This window comes from Salmo salar, chromosome 09 (genome assembly GCF_965601325.2).
Source record: "Salmo salar chromosome 09, fSalSal1, whole genome shotgun sequence".
NCBI lineage: Eukaryota > Metazoa > Chordata > Actinopteri > Salmoniformes > Salmonidae > Salmo > Salmo salar.
In genome coordinates, this window is record NC_138299.1 from 121,523,319 (window position 1) to 121,540,044 (window position 16,726).

General features: G+C 43.7%; 1 protein-coding gene across 2 annotated transcripts in view; it reads right to left on the reverse strand.

The window, feature by feature from the left end:
• Positions 1 to 16,726, reverse strand: part of LOC106612724 (leucine-rich repeat and fibronectin type III domain-containing protein 1-like protein) — a 116,924-nt gene that overhangs the window by 46,422 nt on the left and 53,776 nt on the right. For both annotated transcript variants that reach the window (XM_014214177.3, XM_014214176.3), the window contains exon 2: positions 7,474 to 7,680. The gene's annotated coding sequence lies outside the window, so the exon portion shown is untranslated. The remainder of the gene's footprint in view (positions 1 to 7,473; positions 7,681 to 16,726) is intronic.

Sequence of the window (16,726 nt, forward strand, 5' to 3'; positions counted from 1 at the left end):
ACAACTCAATGCACCAGGACATGTATGGGATTTGTCATCGGCCATTAAAAAGGCCTTATGTTCTTCTCTGTGAATTTAATAAAACCATTGAATGGATTTGGAATGGAGATGTATGATGCTATTGAATAGCTTCTCGCGTGTGACCAAGTGGCCATCCGCCATACAGCATCAACAGAAACACAGCAGCTGCCCATATGCATCTCATTTCACCGACCCAATTCACAGCTGCACCTTGGATTACGGGGCTAATGCTATGGTGAATACCAAACAAACGTAAAGACATGGACACCACGTTGAAACTCTTGAAATCTTTTTCATAAACATTCAATGTTATAGGACGCATTTGATCTAGTGAATAGAGGTGTAGTAGACACTGATGCAGTTACTCTCAAGGTCAAATCACTGTGTGGGACATTTAAGCTACCATAGATACCGTAATAGCCTACACAGCGTAAGTGAATCAAATAGGGTGGATGCTCTGAAAAACGTTTACCTCCTGGTTCTTCATAATTAAAAAGGAATGAACTGTACTGCCAGACAACACAAAAGCCAACTTAGCTTCCGTCAAGTGCTTATCCTGTAGCAATCCCGTCCTTTTAACGACATGTCAACAGCTATTAGCAACTGTAAATTGCGGTTTTGCCAGGAAGGAACAAAGAAATGCAGTGTATACTAATAAAGACTAACAATAAACACACAGATGTGTTGCTCCGTTGTTGAATAAATGGCGGGTCAGGTTGCTTTCAACTTGATAAGGGGAGATGTGGGTAAACGGCAAAACAACATGGCCGCTGTTAAATTTCCCTCTGTTAATCATCTCTCTCTCTCAGGCTAAGCTGTTGTAAGACAACACCATCATCTAAAGGTCAACAATCTGCTCTAAGAATGAGGGCCTGATTTCCAACTCCTCTCATATCAGATGTACTGAAGCCACAGCCCCGTCAGCCGTAGCGGGGAAACATCATTATGTGGGCAGAAATCTCCCAAGGTACAGGGCTTAAAATGCCAAGCAGCTAACCGTCAGCTCTCTGGTGAATCTTGGTGGGGAGACTGGAGACAGTTGACACCCCAGAGCTTATTTACGGGATGAGCCTCCACTCTGCTCTGCTCTGACAGAATTCTCTGACCCCCGTGCCTCCCCACAATGGAGATGGATTAGGCTGTCGGGCTGTGGAGTGGAACGGTCTGCAGTGCCCCAGGGGCCCAGGGAGGGCCCAGTCGATGAGAACTGCTGCCCCGCCCTCTTGGGATCGGGCTGCGGGAGAAGAGAATAGGAGCAAGACCCAGAGCGGTTCACTACGCATGGAGTAAATACAGCCAGGGCGATACTTGACGGCTGCCGTTTTCTCCACTCTGAGACAAACAGAACACGGGATCGCTTGTCCCGATGTTATTCAAGGAATCGCGCTTCTGCTTACTGTCAGTATGTTTTAATGCAGAAGAGTTGTACAGGACCACTAATGTTTTCTGGTCTTGCTGGTACAAGACAGGCTACAAGCGTGTGCAAATACTAAGTAATTAAAACATGAGCATCGTTCGTTTTTAAATCATATGAATGACCAAGTTTCTACAGTATACGTTGAAACATGAGGCAAGACAAAAAGAGCCTGGTAGAACGCGATGTCAGTAGTACACCAATGACCTCACATAGAGGACGACGACGGGAACATATATAAAGGGAGATTATTTCTCCTTCTCAGAAGGGCCTTCCACATAAACTGACAGAGAAGATCTGGCACACGCAGATGTTTGTTGTCTCAGCTTGCCCATCTGCCTTTAGAGCAAGAACTTCATTGCTAGGACAATCGTATCGGTGCGCGATATTTAATCACGTCGCATGAAATGTTCGTTCATCATAACAATGTGGCACCACATCCTGTGCGTCTGGCTGACATGTTTTGACAGATATGCGCTCATGCCATTGTTTTCTGTGGTAAGTAAAGAGCTACAAATATCACAGCGGTGTTTTTTTCCCCCTACTTGATGGTATGATGCCGATATTCAAACAGAAGAGTTCCACAAATATTTTTCGGGATAAGTAGATGATTCTGGTTCGGGTGTTTGTTCAGAACGCTGCTCTGGTCCGGAGCGTATCCATTAGCCCACGGACCAAAGGCCTATCTCTCTCACATCCCATTACACACCACCACCACTCTCCTCCTCAGATGAAGGGACGGACTGGAAAGAGAGAAAACAAAGTGCTTCAGCAAGACACTGTGCCATGCATCTCTGCTATTGGTCAGGGTGACCCTCAAAGTGTGCTCCGAGGTGTTCGGTCTCATAGCAACCGCAGATGAACAGGCAGACTAGGGGTCTAGGAGAAGGAGATTGGGTTTCAAAAACCCCGTAAATTGTATATTTGGAGACTTGTGTTTTTTGTGCTTGGGTCTGTGTAGGATTGAGATGGGACTGTGGCGGTGCTCAGACGGAGGGAGACCGCAAGAGAATCAAATCATTTGACACACTGTCTCAGACACTGAGTCATTTCAAGAGACACATAAACACTGAGGGGCAACATACCACTATATCCTATATAGTACATTTACAGTATGCTAGTAGATACCCACAGAGTTCCAGTAATTGCGCTAACGCTAGTTAGCATTGGCTCGCAAAACTACCTCCAGCTTCCTTCATACTGGATACAGACATAACAAAATGGTCCCCAATGAGTTCATCTGACTCTGGAGAAGTAGACGAAGGGCCTCATTGCTAAAATCCCGAAGTATCCTTTAAATCATTAACTCCGCTGCGTGACATCAACTACGCAGTATTAATGAGGAAACGAGGCAAAAAGTTCCTCACCATCTGTGCTTGTCAAATAAAATGGATAACGCACCCACTGCATATTACAGTAACTGGGTTTTGTTTGATGCTAGACACTGAGCAGACTTTCCAAGAGGGTATTTTGGAGCCATATTCAATGTGTTCCAGCGGTTCAGTTACAGTACAACATTATGTGATTATTGCAAGGCAAATAACCTCAGGGTTTACTATAACCTACTGTACCATAAACCCAGCAAGCCTTCAAAAAACCTGCTTTGACTGGAGCCTTAGAGATCAACTATTTTTCTGCGAAACCCTACAATCAGCATTATACCTCAAAGTCGACGGAGCCCTCGCCACACATCCCCACATTGGCCGTGACAAGCTACTGAGATCTAAGCCGCACAGGGAATACAGTGCATGTAATGGGGATACTACCCCTAATACATAGCACTGCGATTTGAATGATTCTCCCGCAATAGCTCTGCAGCATACTACAACCGTAACGCATACCACAAGACTAATCTAACATAACTGATCATCATTTACGGGTGCGTACATTTCCTGCAGAGTCATGACAAGCCTGAAATGAACGTGAAATCAAAGCGCCAAGAAAATACTCTGCCGGCTGTGGCCTTTACGTGGTGACACTGGCAAGCCAGGTTCCCTTTGAAAGCCCCTTTTAGCTGAAAGAGGCTAGGCGGGGGCCCTACTTGGTAGTCAGCAGTGCTAACTGAGCTCCATTCATGATCACTGCATGCAGCTGTTCCTCTAGGGCTCCTCTATTTGAAGAGATAAGACAAACTGTTTAAAGATCTACACTATAAGCAGTGGATGAAGTGGGACTATCATGATCTTTATTTCATTTGAATATTCCGTTTCTTTACCCCCTCTTGGCATCGTACTTTGCGGTGTTCACCTCCGTCTCAATTTGCCAGCATCAGGTACATAGCTGACAAATTAGAGGAAAATAGTGGAATGTGAAGTATATAGAATATTGTTTTACATTGAATCAGACATGGTTATATTTTGCATATCACAATCAGACCGATTTTGCATAACTGGCATACTTTTCAGACTGCTGAATAGGTTCATATTTAAATCCGTGTGCTGTTTCATCTGTCACACTACTGCTGCTATTACTTTGGATGAAAGGTAGTGAGACATATTCAATGGTTTTGAATTGTCAGATCGCTCCCCAAATCTCACAGTTCCTTAAAGACTTCACAGACTTGTGTCTTTTAATCTGACTGTCACATCACTGCATTACTGTGTGGTTCTCCCAGATGAAATAATGTAGCTTCCATAAAGTAAAAAAAAAAATAACACTGAATAAGGTGGTATATGATGCTATCCCCAAAATATGGTCATTTAACAGACTTTTATCCAAAGCTGTCAACAGTAAGACATATACAATATACAGTATGTGGCCCATGTGGGAATGAAACACACAACCCCGCTGTTGCCTGAACCATGCTCTAAACCGTCGAAGGTATTATAACTACCGTACACGGAAATCAAGCAAACTTCACAATGGGGTATTTTATCCATGTGTGATGCTGGGATAAAAAAAGTTGCATTTCTGTCAGTTTGCCTACTTCTTATTCCTCCATCATGTGAAAAAGAGCCAGTCCTTCAGCCTCAGAGCATTATAATACTTGAGTATGCTTCAAGAACCTTTTCTATGCAAAACTAGCTGAAATCAAGTATTCCATGGCCATACCGTAATGTGAATCTACACTGTTTGCCTAGTATTACCAAAACTCCAAAATGCATAGAGAATATATGAATTATCCCCTGTCCCGCAGTAGAAAATGTCCTTCGGTTTTTGCCTATGTTTTCTTTAATTATAGTTGTGCTGCAAGGGTGCCCAAGGGAAAAGGAACTCTGCAGTCTGTGATCGGACCCAGTACAGTTTGATTGAGTCTGATTTCAGAGCCACTCTCTTCTGTCACATCTCCCCGGAAAAGGGTTTGAATAATCTCTAGCAGCTTCAGCAGACTGGCTCCATTTCACAGCAACTCCCAGTGAATTACCCTGGGAGAAGACACACTCCCTCCCTGGATATATCTGCCTCGACTCATCCCTGTCTCCCACTGCCCCCACCAAACCCACCTATACATGTCCCTCATCTACATCCCTTCATCTCTCTCTCCTCTTTCACCTTTGCCTCAGCTCCCATATCCATCCATCGTAATCTCCAACATATGGAAAAGAATCATGAGAATAAAATAATCTGATATGGCAGAAGTAGATTATTTGTACAACAATCTAATAAGAATCTGGTAAGATTTTGTATGTGTTGCCTTAAATGTCAGTGGTGTATTTGTATATGTATTGTCTTATATGCCTTATATGTCATACACAATTGAATAAATGAAATGATGCCAACAAAGACATGGTATGACATATTTAAGACAAAATACTGTATATGAATTATATGAGTCATCTATAAATATTTTAGGAAAAGTATCTTCTGAGAATGTAACCTCTACAAAATGAAGGATTTCCTTAATAGGTTTCACATAGTTTTTTTAAGTCAACAAATAAAAAAAAAAAACATGACAATTACTATAACAAAAATACAATATTTGTATATACATAAATACAATATTTATATATACATTTTCATGTATGAGTTTCCATGGTGAAGGTTGGGCAGCACTTCCTAATGGACAGTTGATTTATCTACAGCTATGCCTTTGGTCTCCCATCCAGGGTTTTAATCAAGCCCATCCCTGCTTAGGTTTGATATGTCACTGACTACTAACAATGTGCTATCGTGAGAATGGCTATTGAGAGATCTCCACTTAATAACTAAATAGATTCACTGCTGCTATCAAAGTCATTCCTCCTCATCTCCTCACTCCTCTTCCTCCTCTTCTCCTTCTTCTGCTCATCCCCCTCCTCTCTTCCTCCTCCTCCTCCTGTCATCCTCTTCCTCCACTTCTCCCTCTTCTTCTGCTCATCCTCCGCTCATCCTCCTGTCCTCCTCCCCCAACTCTCCTCCTCCTGCTGCTCGCTGCGGACTTTGCTTCTTTTTTCAAAAAGTGTCACATTGCATGCGTCAATGATGTCAGACAGTGGTATGCAAGTGCTTTGAAATGAGTATGTCCCATGTATGTGAGACTTTAGAATGGTATGTGTTTTATATAATACATGCAACATTTCTGTTATGTCTAAATGTTAACCACCAGTATGAGTCAGATATTACAAGAATCTTCTAAGTGTATTTGCTGCCATATGTATTACTGACAAGTTCCAGGTAAAACATATAGGAATTTTGTTAAATTCTTCTATAGCTTTTCTATATGGGATCCCGCTATCCTACCCTCTCTGATCTGCTCTTCATCTCCTATCCTACCGACTATCCATCAACCAATCCAACATTCTACCAATCTACCTATGCATCCACCCATGTATCCATCCACCCTACAACCCACCCATGTATCCATCCAACCAGCCACCCCTCTGTAATGTCAATATCAAAGTCAATATTCAAGATGGCTCCAGAGTGTACAAATCATTCCAAGGGAATTCTTCTCTGTTTTTCTCCATTAACTCAAAAATGCAGAAATATCAATTTATGCACATTTAACACCACCACCTGCCCCCAAATGACCTGTTGACATTTCTACCGCAGTGTTTTCCTTAAATAAAAAACCTTAAGAACATGCAAATAGAAAAAGGGCACTTTAGGGTCCGTTACGTGTTTCTACAGAAATGTCAAGGTCTCAGAATAGCTGAGAAATACTGCAAGACCTATCCAGGCAAATTACAAAATGACTCACTCAGACTGCATGCTGTGTTATCTTCAAGCATTATCCCCATTTCTCTTTTTTGTTACAGCTAGTTCAGTGATCAATTCACCGCTAAATGTAGGGTGCACATCAATGTTACTGGCTTTTAAAGCAACATCGAAAGTGCCTGAGTAAATTAAGACTGCATGGGCTGGCACACAAGAAAACCCTGGGTGCACATAGGCACAGCTACAGTATTATTTTCAACTTCACAAGTAGTAGTTGAGTTTGTGGTAATGGACAAGCAGATTTTACTTATGTATAGTGTTGTGATGGTGTTGTGGTAGGTTCTACCCTGTTAAGGGGCCTGTCACGTTGTGTTAAGGTACAGTTGACTTGTGACCCCAGGCCAGACAGGGGCAGCTGCCTCAGGGGACAGGCTACAGCAGGTCCCTGTATTTGATAGAGGCTATGACACTGACCTTTGACCTTAAACCTCCACACACTAAGGGTAGCTCTCCCAGAGGAGCGGTGTACCAGCTGCTGCCATGGCAACCGGTTGTGAAAAGTTAAACCGGCCCTTAAACCTCAGCCAAGACGAATAGGAATGGGAAAGGCTTCCTTTAAATTCTATCAATTCAGTTCTTGGAAATGAGATCCCACAAACCCAACTGGTGGTTTAGGGTTTGGATTTGGACTCAAATCAAAATCACCATTATTGATGGGCCAGATGGCCAGCAGATTGGAAATTGTGAGGGAGCTGTCTCTTGTCTTGGATATGTCAACATTCCCCCTTCATGCCTCTGAAATCAAGACCAAGTCCAAGACAGCTGTCCTCCATCAAGCCACTGCTGCCTCATTACAATATTCAATGGAAAGTCTGTCCATTATGCACACTGTGTAACATCCTAGGATTAGCAGTGCTGTTCAATACGAGATGTATCGAGGCACACAGTACTGATATACATACCTCTATCTGATGTGGTCTGGCAGGGTCGTGATCCTCATGAAGACTGTGTGGGATGTGTTGGCCTAGCAGAGGAGGGCAGACATGGGCAGCTATGTGGTCAGGGTGCCGCTGAGCAGGCGGTAATGTTGACTACCCAAGCAACATCTGGGTGTCGGTACTGGGCACTAAAGGAAACAAATGGGTCCCTTGTGGAGGATGTCCATTGACCTGTGGGTGAGAGAGAGAGAGAGACACACAACATGATATACACTGACTGTACAAAACATTAAGAACACCTTCCCAATATTGAGTTACAAATTGTCAGGGCTTGGCAGCGCTCCACAGGGATGCTGGCCCATGTTGACTCCACAGTCACACAGTTGTGTCAAGTTGGCTGGATGTGCTTTGGGTGGTGGACCATTCTTGATACACAAGGGAAACTGTCGAGCATGAAAACCCCAGCAGCGTTGCAGTTCAGGACACAAACCGGTGCGCCGGGCACCTACTACCATACCCCGTTCAAAGGCACTTCAATTTTTTGTCTTGCCCATTTACCTTCTGAATGGCACACATACACAATCCATGTCTCAATTGTCTCAAAGCTTAAAAATCCTTCTTTAACCTGTCTCCTCCCCTTCATCTACAATGATTGAAGTGGATTTAACAAGTGACATCAATAAGGTATCATAGCTTTCACATGGATTCACCCGGTCAGTCTTTGTCACGGAAAGAGCAGGTGTAATGTTTTGTACCAACAATGAAGTCAAAATCAGAGAACAGTTGTGGTACGACGAAACACATTCCACAATTGATTCTACTCTATTCCAGACTGGATTCAATCCAAGATTTATTCTATCAATGTATTTATGCTCGGCTCAACTTAACTATAATATTCTCATCTTTATTCTATTCTATTTACAGCAACAACAACAAAAAAGTTTAATCTGAGAGTACATGACAGATCTATTCCCCTCTAAAACTGTCCCTTCATGGCTGACCTCTCAGAGGGAGAGCCGAGTTAAACTCTGCTTCGACTCAAATGTAGCCCAACTCGCCGCCTCACACTCATGCTTAGAACTTTTTGCACATGCTGTTGGAAATATGCCCCAGAGTAGCAGAGCATATTTGCATTTTGCAGAGAGGAAAAACTGTGCATAATAACACACTGATGCACTGTCAAGTCCTTACTAACAAAGGGAGAGGAAAATAACAGACTCGCTCACACACAACCCAAACAAAGAGACTGATGGTTAACTCTGGGGTTATGTACACTGTTGACCTGCTTTCAAACTAGATGGGAAGGAATTGTGTTTTTATTTCATCCGAGTATTTACCTACAAATATATTCCGGTCTTCCTCTCCTTCACTCTTTCCCACCTTCCATCTATCTTTCTTCTCTCCTCTCTCCCTCGCTCAGCAACATGGACATAATTAGACAACCACTCATTTGCGACTGCATGACAAAACCCCATATGCTCTCATCGGTTTCATGATCTAACGAGAGGCGTGGTGGTTGCATAGGTTGCCATGAAAAAGCACTGCCATCATTTACAGAAATGCATTCAAATTAGGAGAGGAAGGGAAAAGACACTACATATGGTATTATTGATAATAATTCATCATTATAGCCATGTATAAAGGGGTAGCTCACATTTCCCTGACATAACATTTCCTGTATTTTTGATCCTCCATGTACTGAGCTGAATGTTGGAGTTGAAAACAGCTCCATGTGTCACCTGAACTGAAATACCTAGGCTGGCCCTTTTGTCTGGGCGCTCTGTACCCACATGCTCTGTATGTTTGAACAGACCTGGCCCAACTCTGGGACACGTTACACACAGGAATCTGTGGCCGCTCACCTGACCCAGATGAGCACACCGTCATGTCTTGCCTAGTTAAATAAAGGTTAAATGAATACAACAACAGAAATATGGGGGAGCTGTGAGTGATCAGATGTAACCGTCAGCTCAACCAGCCCTGTCAACCAGCAGAAAAACAACGCCGGTGGGTTACTTTGATCAGACGAAAAAGATGTTCATTTTCCAAACCACAACACAAACATCAGACAGGAAACACTGGCAGCTGCTGTATGTGGATGAGGAGCGTGTGTGGATAATGTCGGGTAAACGCGCCTGTTGTGTCTGCGAGACAGTCTGAAATATCCACTTAGGCACAAGAACCCTGAATAAATAGAGAATGCATTAAGATGGGTTAAAAAGTGTGTGTGAGTGCCACTAGCGGTTCGGGGGGAGGGGGGCAGTGCCCCTGTGACAACAATTTTGGACCCCCTTGTGGCCCCTCTAAATGTGGAGTATGAAATAATTTTTACATAACTACTTTTTGCTATCCTTCTTTGTTTACATCTGTTATTAGACAGTGGCAATGATGATGATTATGAACATGGTCTTTTGCCTGCTAATGCCTGCAATGCAGTGAAGAAAACAATATGACAACAATAACCTCTAATGTAACTGGCCCCTCTAACAGTACAACTGGCCCCAGCTTGCCCCCCCCCCCCCCAGTTGAAATGGTCTAGAACCATCACTGGTGAGTGCATGTGTGTGTGAGAGCATGACTGGGTATGTGTACAAAGTACATACGTGTGCGCATCTCACAATCCATCTCACTGACACTTCTCTAGCCGTGATTAATCAATCTGTCCATAGGGACATGTAGCGCGCTGATAGTCTGGGTTAATATCTGACCTCGCACTGCTGTTCATGAGGAGAGGATTACACATTTAGATCTTAACATAGAAAGGAATCTGTCAGCCACATAAATACTACTGAAAAGTAATTCTGGTGTCCATGCATTGTACACAGTTAAATACATCAAAGATAAACGACGTCGGTTCTAATATGGCAGTCAGTGAGACACTTGTGATTCTGAGTGCATCAAGGCTCCCTACACGGGTCTGGAGATTGCAGAGGGCTCTAGCCAGTCCAATGGCTTATTCCAGAACAGTGGGTGAAGCATTGTGAAGCACTGTGGGTAGATAGATGCAGAGATGTCACTTTGCATTGAGCAGAACGAACGCTTTATAATTGGAGCGCACTCTCGCGAACTGCAGGGTGGAGAGCGACGGCCTCAGCGTGATGTGAATCCAGTCACTCGTATTACAAGCAGCGTTCCAAATCACACACCCGTCGCCTCTACTGCAAAACCAACCTAAGGAGTGTGGCACTTCGTGTGAAACTGATGGGTTAGCGCTCACCACAATACATTACAATAAATCACGCTAAAAAGTCTCTGAACGCATGCGATGCAAATGGTCCGCTCTTATCGTTTCTCCAGCTTTGGTACCAAGGCGTAAAATGCAAGACTACTGATAACTGACCGACAGATGTGAGCCTAGCGAAATCCCAAGGGAACATTTCTCCGCATTACTGCCAACAGATAATAATCTGCTTTGCAAGCAGGGGGACAATTCAACTATGTTTTAGCAAAGGCATCACATTTGCTCCTCGTTACGGAGTACGCACACTGGTCTTGACACACCCAGCGTCCAGTGGCTTAGCGTTAGGCTTATTGGCCTGATCATTTCAAGTTAATGTCCTCCCTCCTTGTGGCTGTCATTTGCCAAATGTTGGTGTGGACGTGTTTCTGATACCTCTCTGAGGTACGGGGCCTGTTTGCAGACGATGCAGTTGACCGTTTCTCTCCTCAGCGGCTGTAGCAAGGCCCAGCTCGCCTCTCCTCTCCTCTCACTGCACCGCTAACGATTTAGTCTATATATAACCCCCCCGTCTGTCTGCATGCTTTTTCTCCTTTTCTCATCCTCTAGCCCCACACCAGACCCATGTATCTAAACCCCATTTCATTACAACTCCACAGCGGGTATACTAATAATACATGTTGGTGTGGATAAAGAATGGTGCAGTTTGAGTGAAAGGCTCAATATTTGCTGGTTGCCAGTTTGACGGTTGTGGCAAAGATAAAAGAAGAAACGGCAAATGTGAGCACAGGAGGTGCAGTGAAAGAGACGTGCCTGTTCTCTGTTCTTCTGATAGATAGCGCCGAGGGCTCTGGGTCTTACTGCAGTCAATCCAGAATGTCTGGCAGAGACAGATGTAATCTTCTATACACCAGCGTGTTGATGTTACGCCGTTAACATCTCTGCTGTACAGTTCTCGCAGTGACATCGTGAACATTCTATTGCCTTCCAACATCAAACGTGTCATTGTCGTTATGTAAAAGTATAAACACAAAGTGACAGGCTGTATGACATCAACAGCATGGTGGTCCAAATAACATAACTGCTGTATTTTAACACCAATAAACCTATCCGTTTGTCATTTGGTATATGTCAATGTAGCAAGCCAGGCAACTAAAAGCAATTTTCTAAACAGTGTTTTGGTTCGTTTCTAGCTAGGTAGCGCCTGCCACTTCGATGCAGCTACGACCGGAAGTGGCTTTTCGAAGCAGGTTAGGCAAGCGTTTTCGCTAACCCTAACTTTTTTCCTAACCTTAACCTAAACTCTCCTAACCTGCTAAAAAAAACACTTACAGTCGTAGCTGTATCGAAGTGGCGTGTTTTTAGGGAATCTCCTAATGTTAGCTAGCATAGCTGACAACATCTTAACTTTAGCTAATTTGTGTTCATTATTACAGGAATATAAATCAGAACAAGGTCATTATTTAAAAGGTAATGATAATTACCTGATAATGATTGATAATCAAATCAAATATTAATGGTCGCATACACATATTTAGCAGAATTATAATGATAGGTAATGACCTGAAATGGTCTCTTCACACAGACAGTGTGGTGAAGAAGTCGCAACAGCACATATTGAACCTCAGGAGGCTGAGGAAATTCGGCTTGGCCCCTAAGATCCTCACAAACATCTACAGATGCACCATTAAGAGCATCCTGCCGGGCTGTTTCACCACCTGGTACGGTAATTGCACCGTCAGCAACCGCAGGGCTCTCCAGAGGGTGGTGCGGTCAGTCCAACGCAATACTGGTGGCACACTGCCTGCCCTCAAGGACATCTACAGCACCCGGTGTCACAGGAAGGCCAAGAAGATCATCAAGTACCTCAACCACCCGAGCCACAGCCTGTTCACAGCGCTACCATCTAGAAGACAAAGACAGTAGAGATACATCAAAGAATAGGAGCGAAAGACTGAGAAACAGCTTCTGTCTCCAGGCTATCAATCAAACAGTCACCACTAGCCAGTCTCCGCCCAGTACCCTGCCCTGAACCTTAGTCACTGTTCTAGCCGGCTACCATCCGGTACTCTAGCCTGCTGCCCTATGTACATAGAGTCATTGAACACTGGTCACTTTAATAATGTTTACATACTGTTTTACCCACTTTATATGTACAGTATATACTGCATTCTGGTCATGGCTCATCCTTAATAACTTCTTATTATTGTTGGTAGGTATTACTGCACTGTTAGAGCTAAAAATACAAGCATTTAGGCTACAATCCTTAGGAATCCTCACCCAGTTGACTACTTTGACTATTTTAAAATGGCGGAAGCATGGTGAAAGCCCTCAATGGCACTGCCAATGCTAAAACGGCCTTCTGGTCACTAGAGGCCTTTATCATTCTCTATGGGTGTGCACTGTCTCGTTGCTGATAACCATGACAACGGACGCTGCTACAGGGTCAGGCTTTTCCTTTTGAGACACGGAAAACCAAGTCGCAGGACGGTCTACAGACATTCCACCGGAGTATAAATTAAATGTTGTTTTGACCAGCGACAGTTGTCGTATTCTAATTGTCTACGGACATGTTGTTATACCAAGCATAAACCAGCCTTAAAGAACCACTGAACACCTCAATTGGCACATGTTTTTCTGTTTCTCATTATAAAAACAAGATTTCAGTCTTTGAGGTGTGTTTCCTGACCGATTCTGGATTTGGTTAATGATGTTTGTCCCCCATGAGACACCGTGGATGCGGAAGCCTCTTTCATTTCCTCAAAATCCCCAGAATGATAACATAACTTAAGAAATCTGTAATAAACGTTGACGTGTTGGTCGAGGATGTTTTAGTTGCTAAATTTTACATCTAACTAAGGTGTTTAGTGCAGTGTTTCTCAAGTAAAAAAAAATGTGTGAGGTGTTGTTCTATGTAAACAGTTGGAGCTGCTGGGCAGGTCTGTCTCACTGGGGACAAATTACCTGCCCTCCTAGACACCTACAGCTCCCGCTGTCACAGGAAGGCCAAAAAGATCATCAAGGACAACAACCATCCGAGCCACTGCCTGTTCACCCCGCTATCATCCAGAAGGCGACAAGCTGGGACCGAGAGACTGAAAAACAGCTTCTATCTCAAGGCCATCAGACTGTTAAACAGGCATCACTGCCAACATACAGACTCAAATCTCTGGCCACTTAAATACATTGACTTAATAAAGGTATCACCAGTCACCTTAAATAACGCCACTTTAATAATGTTTACATATCCGACATTACCCATCTTATATGTATGTACTGTATTCTATACCATCTTCTGCATCTTGCCTATGCCGCACAGCCACCGCTCACCCATATATTTATATGTACATATTCTATTCATCCCTTTACATTTGTGTGTATAAGGTAGTTGTTGTGAATTTGTTGTTAGATACTACTGAATAGTCGGAACTAGAAGCACAAGCATTTCGCTACACTCGCATTAACATCTGCTAACCATGTGTATGTGACCAATAAAATTTGATTTGATTTGACTGTCTATGCGATTAGATAGAGAGCAATCACTGCAGCTGTTCACCCCATGTTAGTGGGCAAATGGACATGGTCAAATCAAAACCCAACCTTAATTTACCTGGTGTGACGCAGGGATTTTCCAAACTCCGTTTTAGACGAGACTGACTTTATGGCCTAAATTATCCTTTTACACTTTGCAGTCAATTGTGCAAATAGAATAACAGTTTCTGAGTAATATCGATGCCACATCGGCCGTTTTGTAAGGGAGTTGTTGCTTTTTAAAGGCAGTCCCTCTTTAACTCCAGTTATCAGTGGAGGCTGCTGAATGGAATGGCATCAAACCATGTGTATGATGTATTTGATACCATTCCACTCAATCCGCTCCAGCCATTGCCACTAGCCCATCCTTCCCAAATAAGGTGCCACCAACCTCCAGTGGTTGTAATAGTAGAATGAACAAGGTCCAATTTCAAAATCAACTAGCCCATGTCAGCTAAATCGATTTAGCTAAGTAGTTAAGTTAGGCTATCCAGCTATCTAAACCTTGTAGTTATGATGGCAAGATTACGTGTCAAGCGGCCTAGACTTCCGAGGGGGCCCCCATTTGATTTTGTTGTAATGTTTGAGTCATTCAGACATTATTAGAACACACAAAAAATCATGGCAAAAGGTGTAGAATTGCAGGAAATAAGCATTAAAACTGCAACACTGTCTCTCTGCCAACAAGAGGTGTGTGAACAGTTGAACAGTTGTGTCATGGACAGGTTTTTGAGGGGGGGGGGGGGGGGGTGTGGTGTGTGTGTGTGTGTGTGTGTGGTGTGTGTGTGTGTGTGTGTGTGTGTGTGTGTGTGTGCGTGTGTGTACTAACACCCCTGTTAATACACTGATAAATGACAATATCCATCTGGGTCGTCTCAAATACTATTTGAGTAGCCCTTCTTAAATGAAGGTTCTACTTTTACCAGACACATGGACCTCAGTCGATCTGTACAATACAGCCCAGAGATTGTAAACAATTGTAGCTTCCTTTTACTTCATGAAACCCTTTATCTTTTGTATTTTTTGGGCACTTGAAAGTAGGACTATTTTTCTTCATTGACTTCCTCTGCCCTGAAATTGTGGAGGTGCTTTGCCATCGTGTTGTGATATTTTTCCACTAAATTGACTTAATTAGATCAGGCTCGGCACAAGGTCCTCCAGCCTGGGCTATATTTAAGAGCAAATCCTCATGACCTTTAGGGAGCTCTGTGGCCGCTGGATGCCAGCCACTTAGCCTCACCCTCTCCCTCCAAGACTGAGTGCACCAGGGTGGAAGAGTTAAGCTAGCCCGGATCCTCAGGCTGATTGGGACTGAAACCCCTTCATCTCAATGTTGGCACAACACAACGATGTTGTTCCTGCTTTTACCATGTCCCCCATCTCTCTATATCTATTTGCCTCTCTCACTCTCCTCCCTCACCCTCCTCCTGGGTCCCAGTCTCTCACTTCAGCAAACAGCTTGACCTTGAGACGTCCTGGCCCTCCCTCCCCCGCTCCATCCCTCGCCTCAGCCTCCCCTCCGGCTGCATCTGTACTCATTAATTTATCCATTTCTTTATTTTGTGACGACCGGCTATCCTCTCCGCCTGATCGGCCATCGTGATGTAACGGAGTGGTTGCTTGACGAACACCCCTACGTCTCTAACTCCTGGCGCTGTGTCCTCTGCCTCACGTACGGCAGAATCAGCTCCACTAATAGGGACTTTGACGGGCAGAGGAGAGGGAACCCTGGTGAGGTCCCCTATCATTACAGACCGGCAACGTGAGCAGACACGTTAATGGGCTGCGGTGTTGGAACAGACATAAAAACAGGCATTAGAGCACATGCTATTTACATTCTCTGAAACCTCCATTACAGGACATGCCGTTCAACATTGCACAGTCTTCCAAAGCCCTTTATCAACATGCCAACCGCTAAAGTGTCTACATCCAGTATCGCTGCACGATGGCCAATTACCTTATACACACACAGCTATAATCCACCTCCTTGGGGATGACATTTTAGGAGAGTTCAGGCGACCTAGCTGACATGAGCACCCCCACCTAAGAACATGTCTAAAGGGATCACACATAATTTAGGCCGTTTTTATGCCCACAAACTATGTCAATAACCAATGAAATCTATGACATCTCATCCAACAGTAGAGTAATGGGAAGCAGTTACAGGGGGGTCTTTAACCCCACCTACCTGCAATCAAGCAAAAATAATCATCTGCTTACGACCCCCACATACAACCACTATTTTAATAGTTCACAACAATACGCCCAATGGCACTGTTGGCCCAGCAAAATTTTGCAGACTGCCCAAGAATACGTTTATGAGGTGGAAAATATAGCCATTTTTAAAGACGCAAAAATTTGTATAGATGCATGAGGTCTGCGCTGGTTGTCTGCTCTTGTTGCCCACAAGTGATAGTGTCAATTTTACACTGATGTCTAGAAAACAACAAGCTTTGCTCAGTGTAATAAATTCTAAAAAAGAATGTGAACTGGATGGAATATGGGGAAAAATGCTTGTTTTAAATATAAAATGCCACCAAAAAATTATTTACTGAAACTTCTTACAAA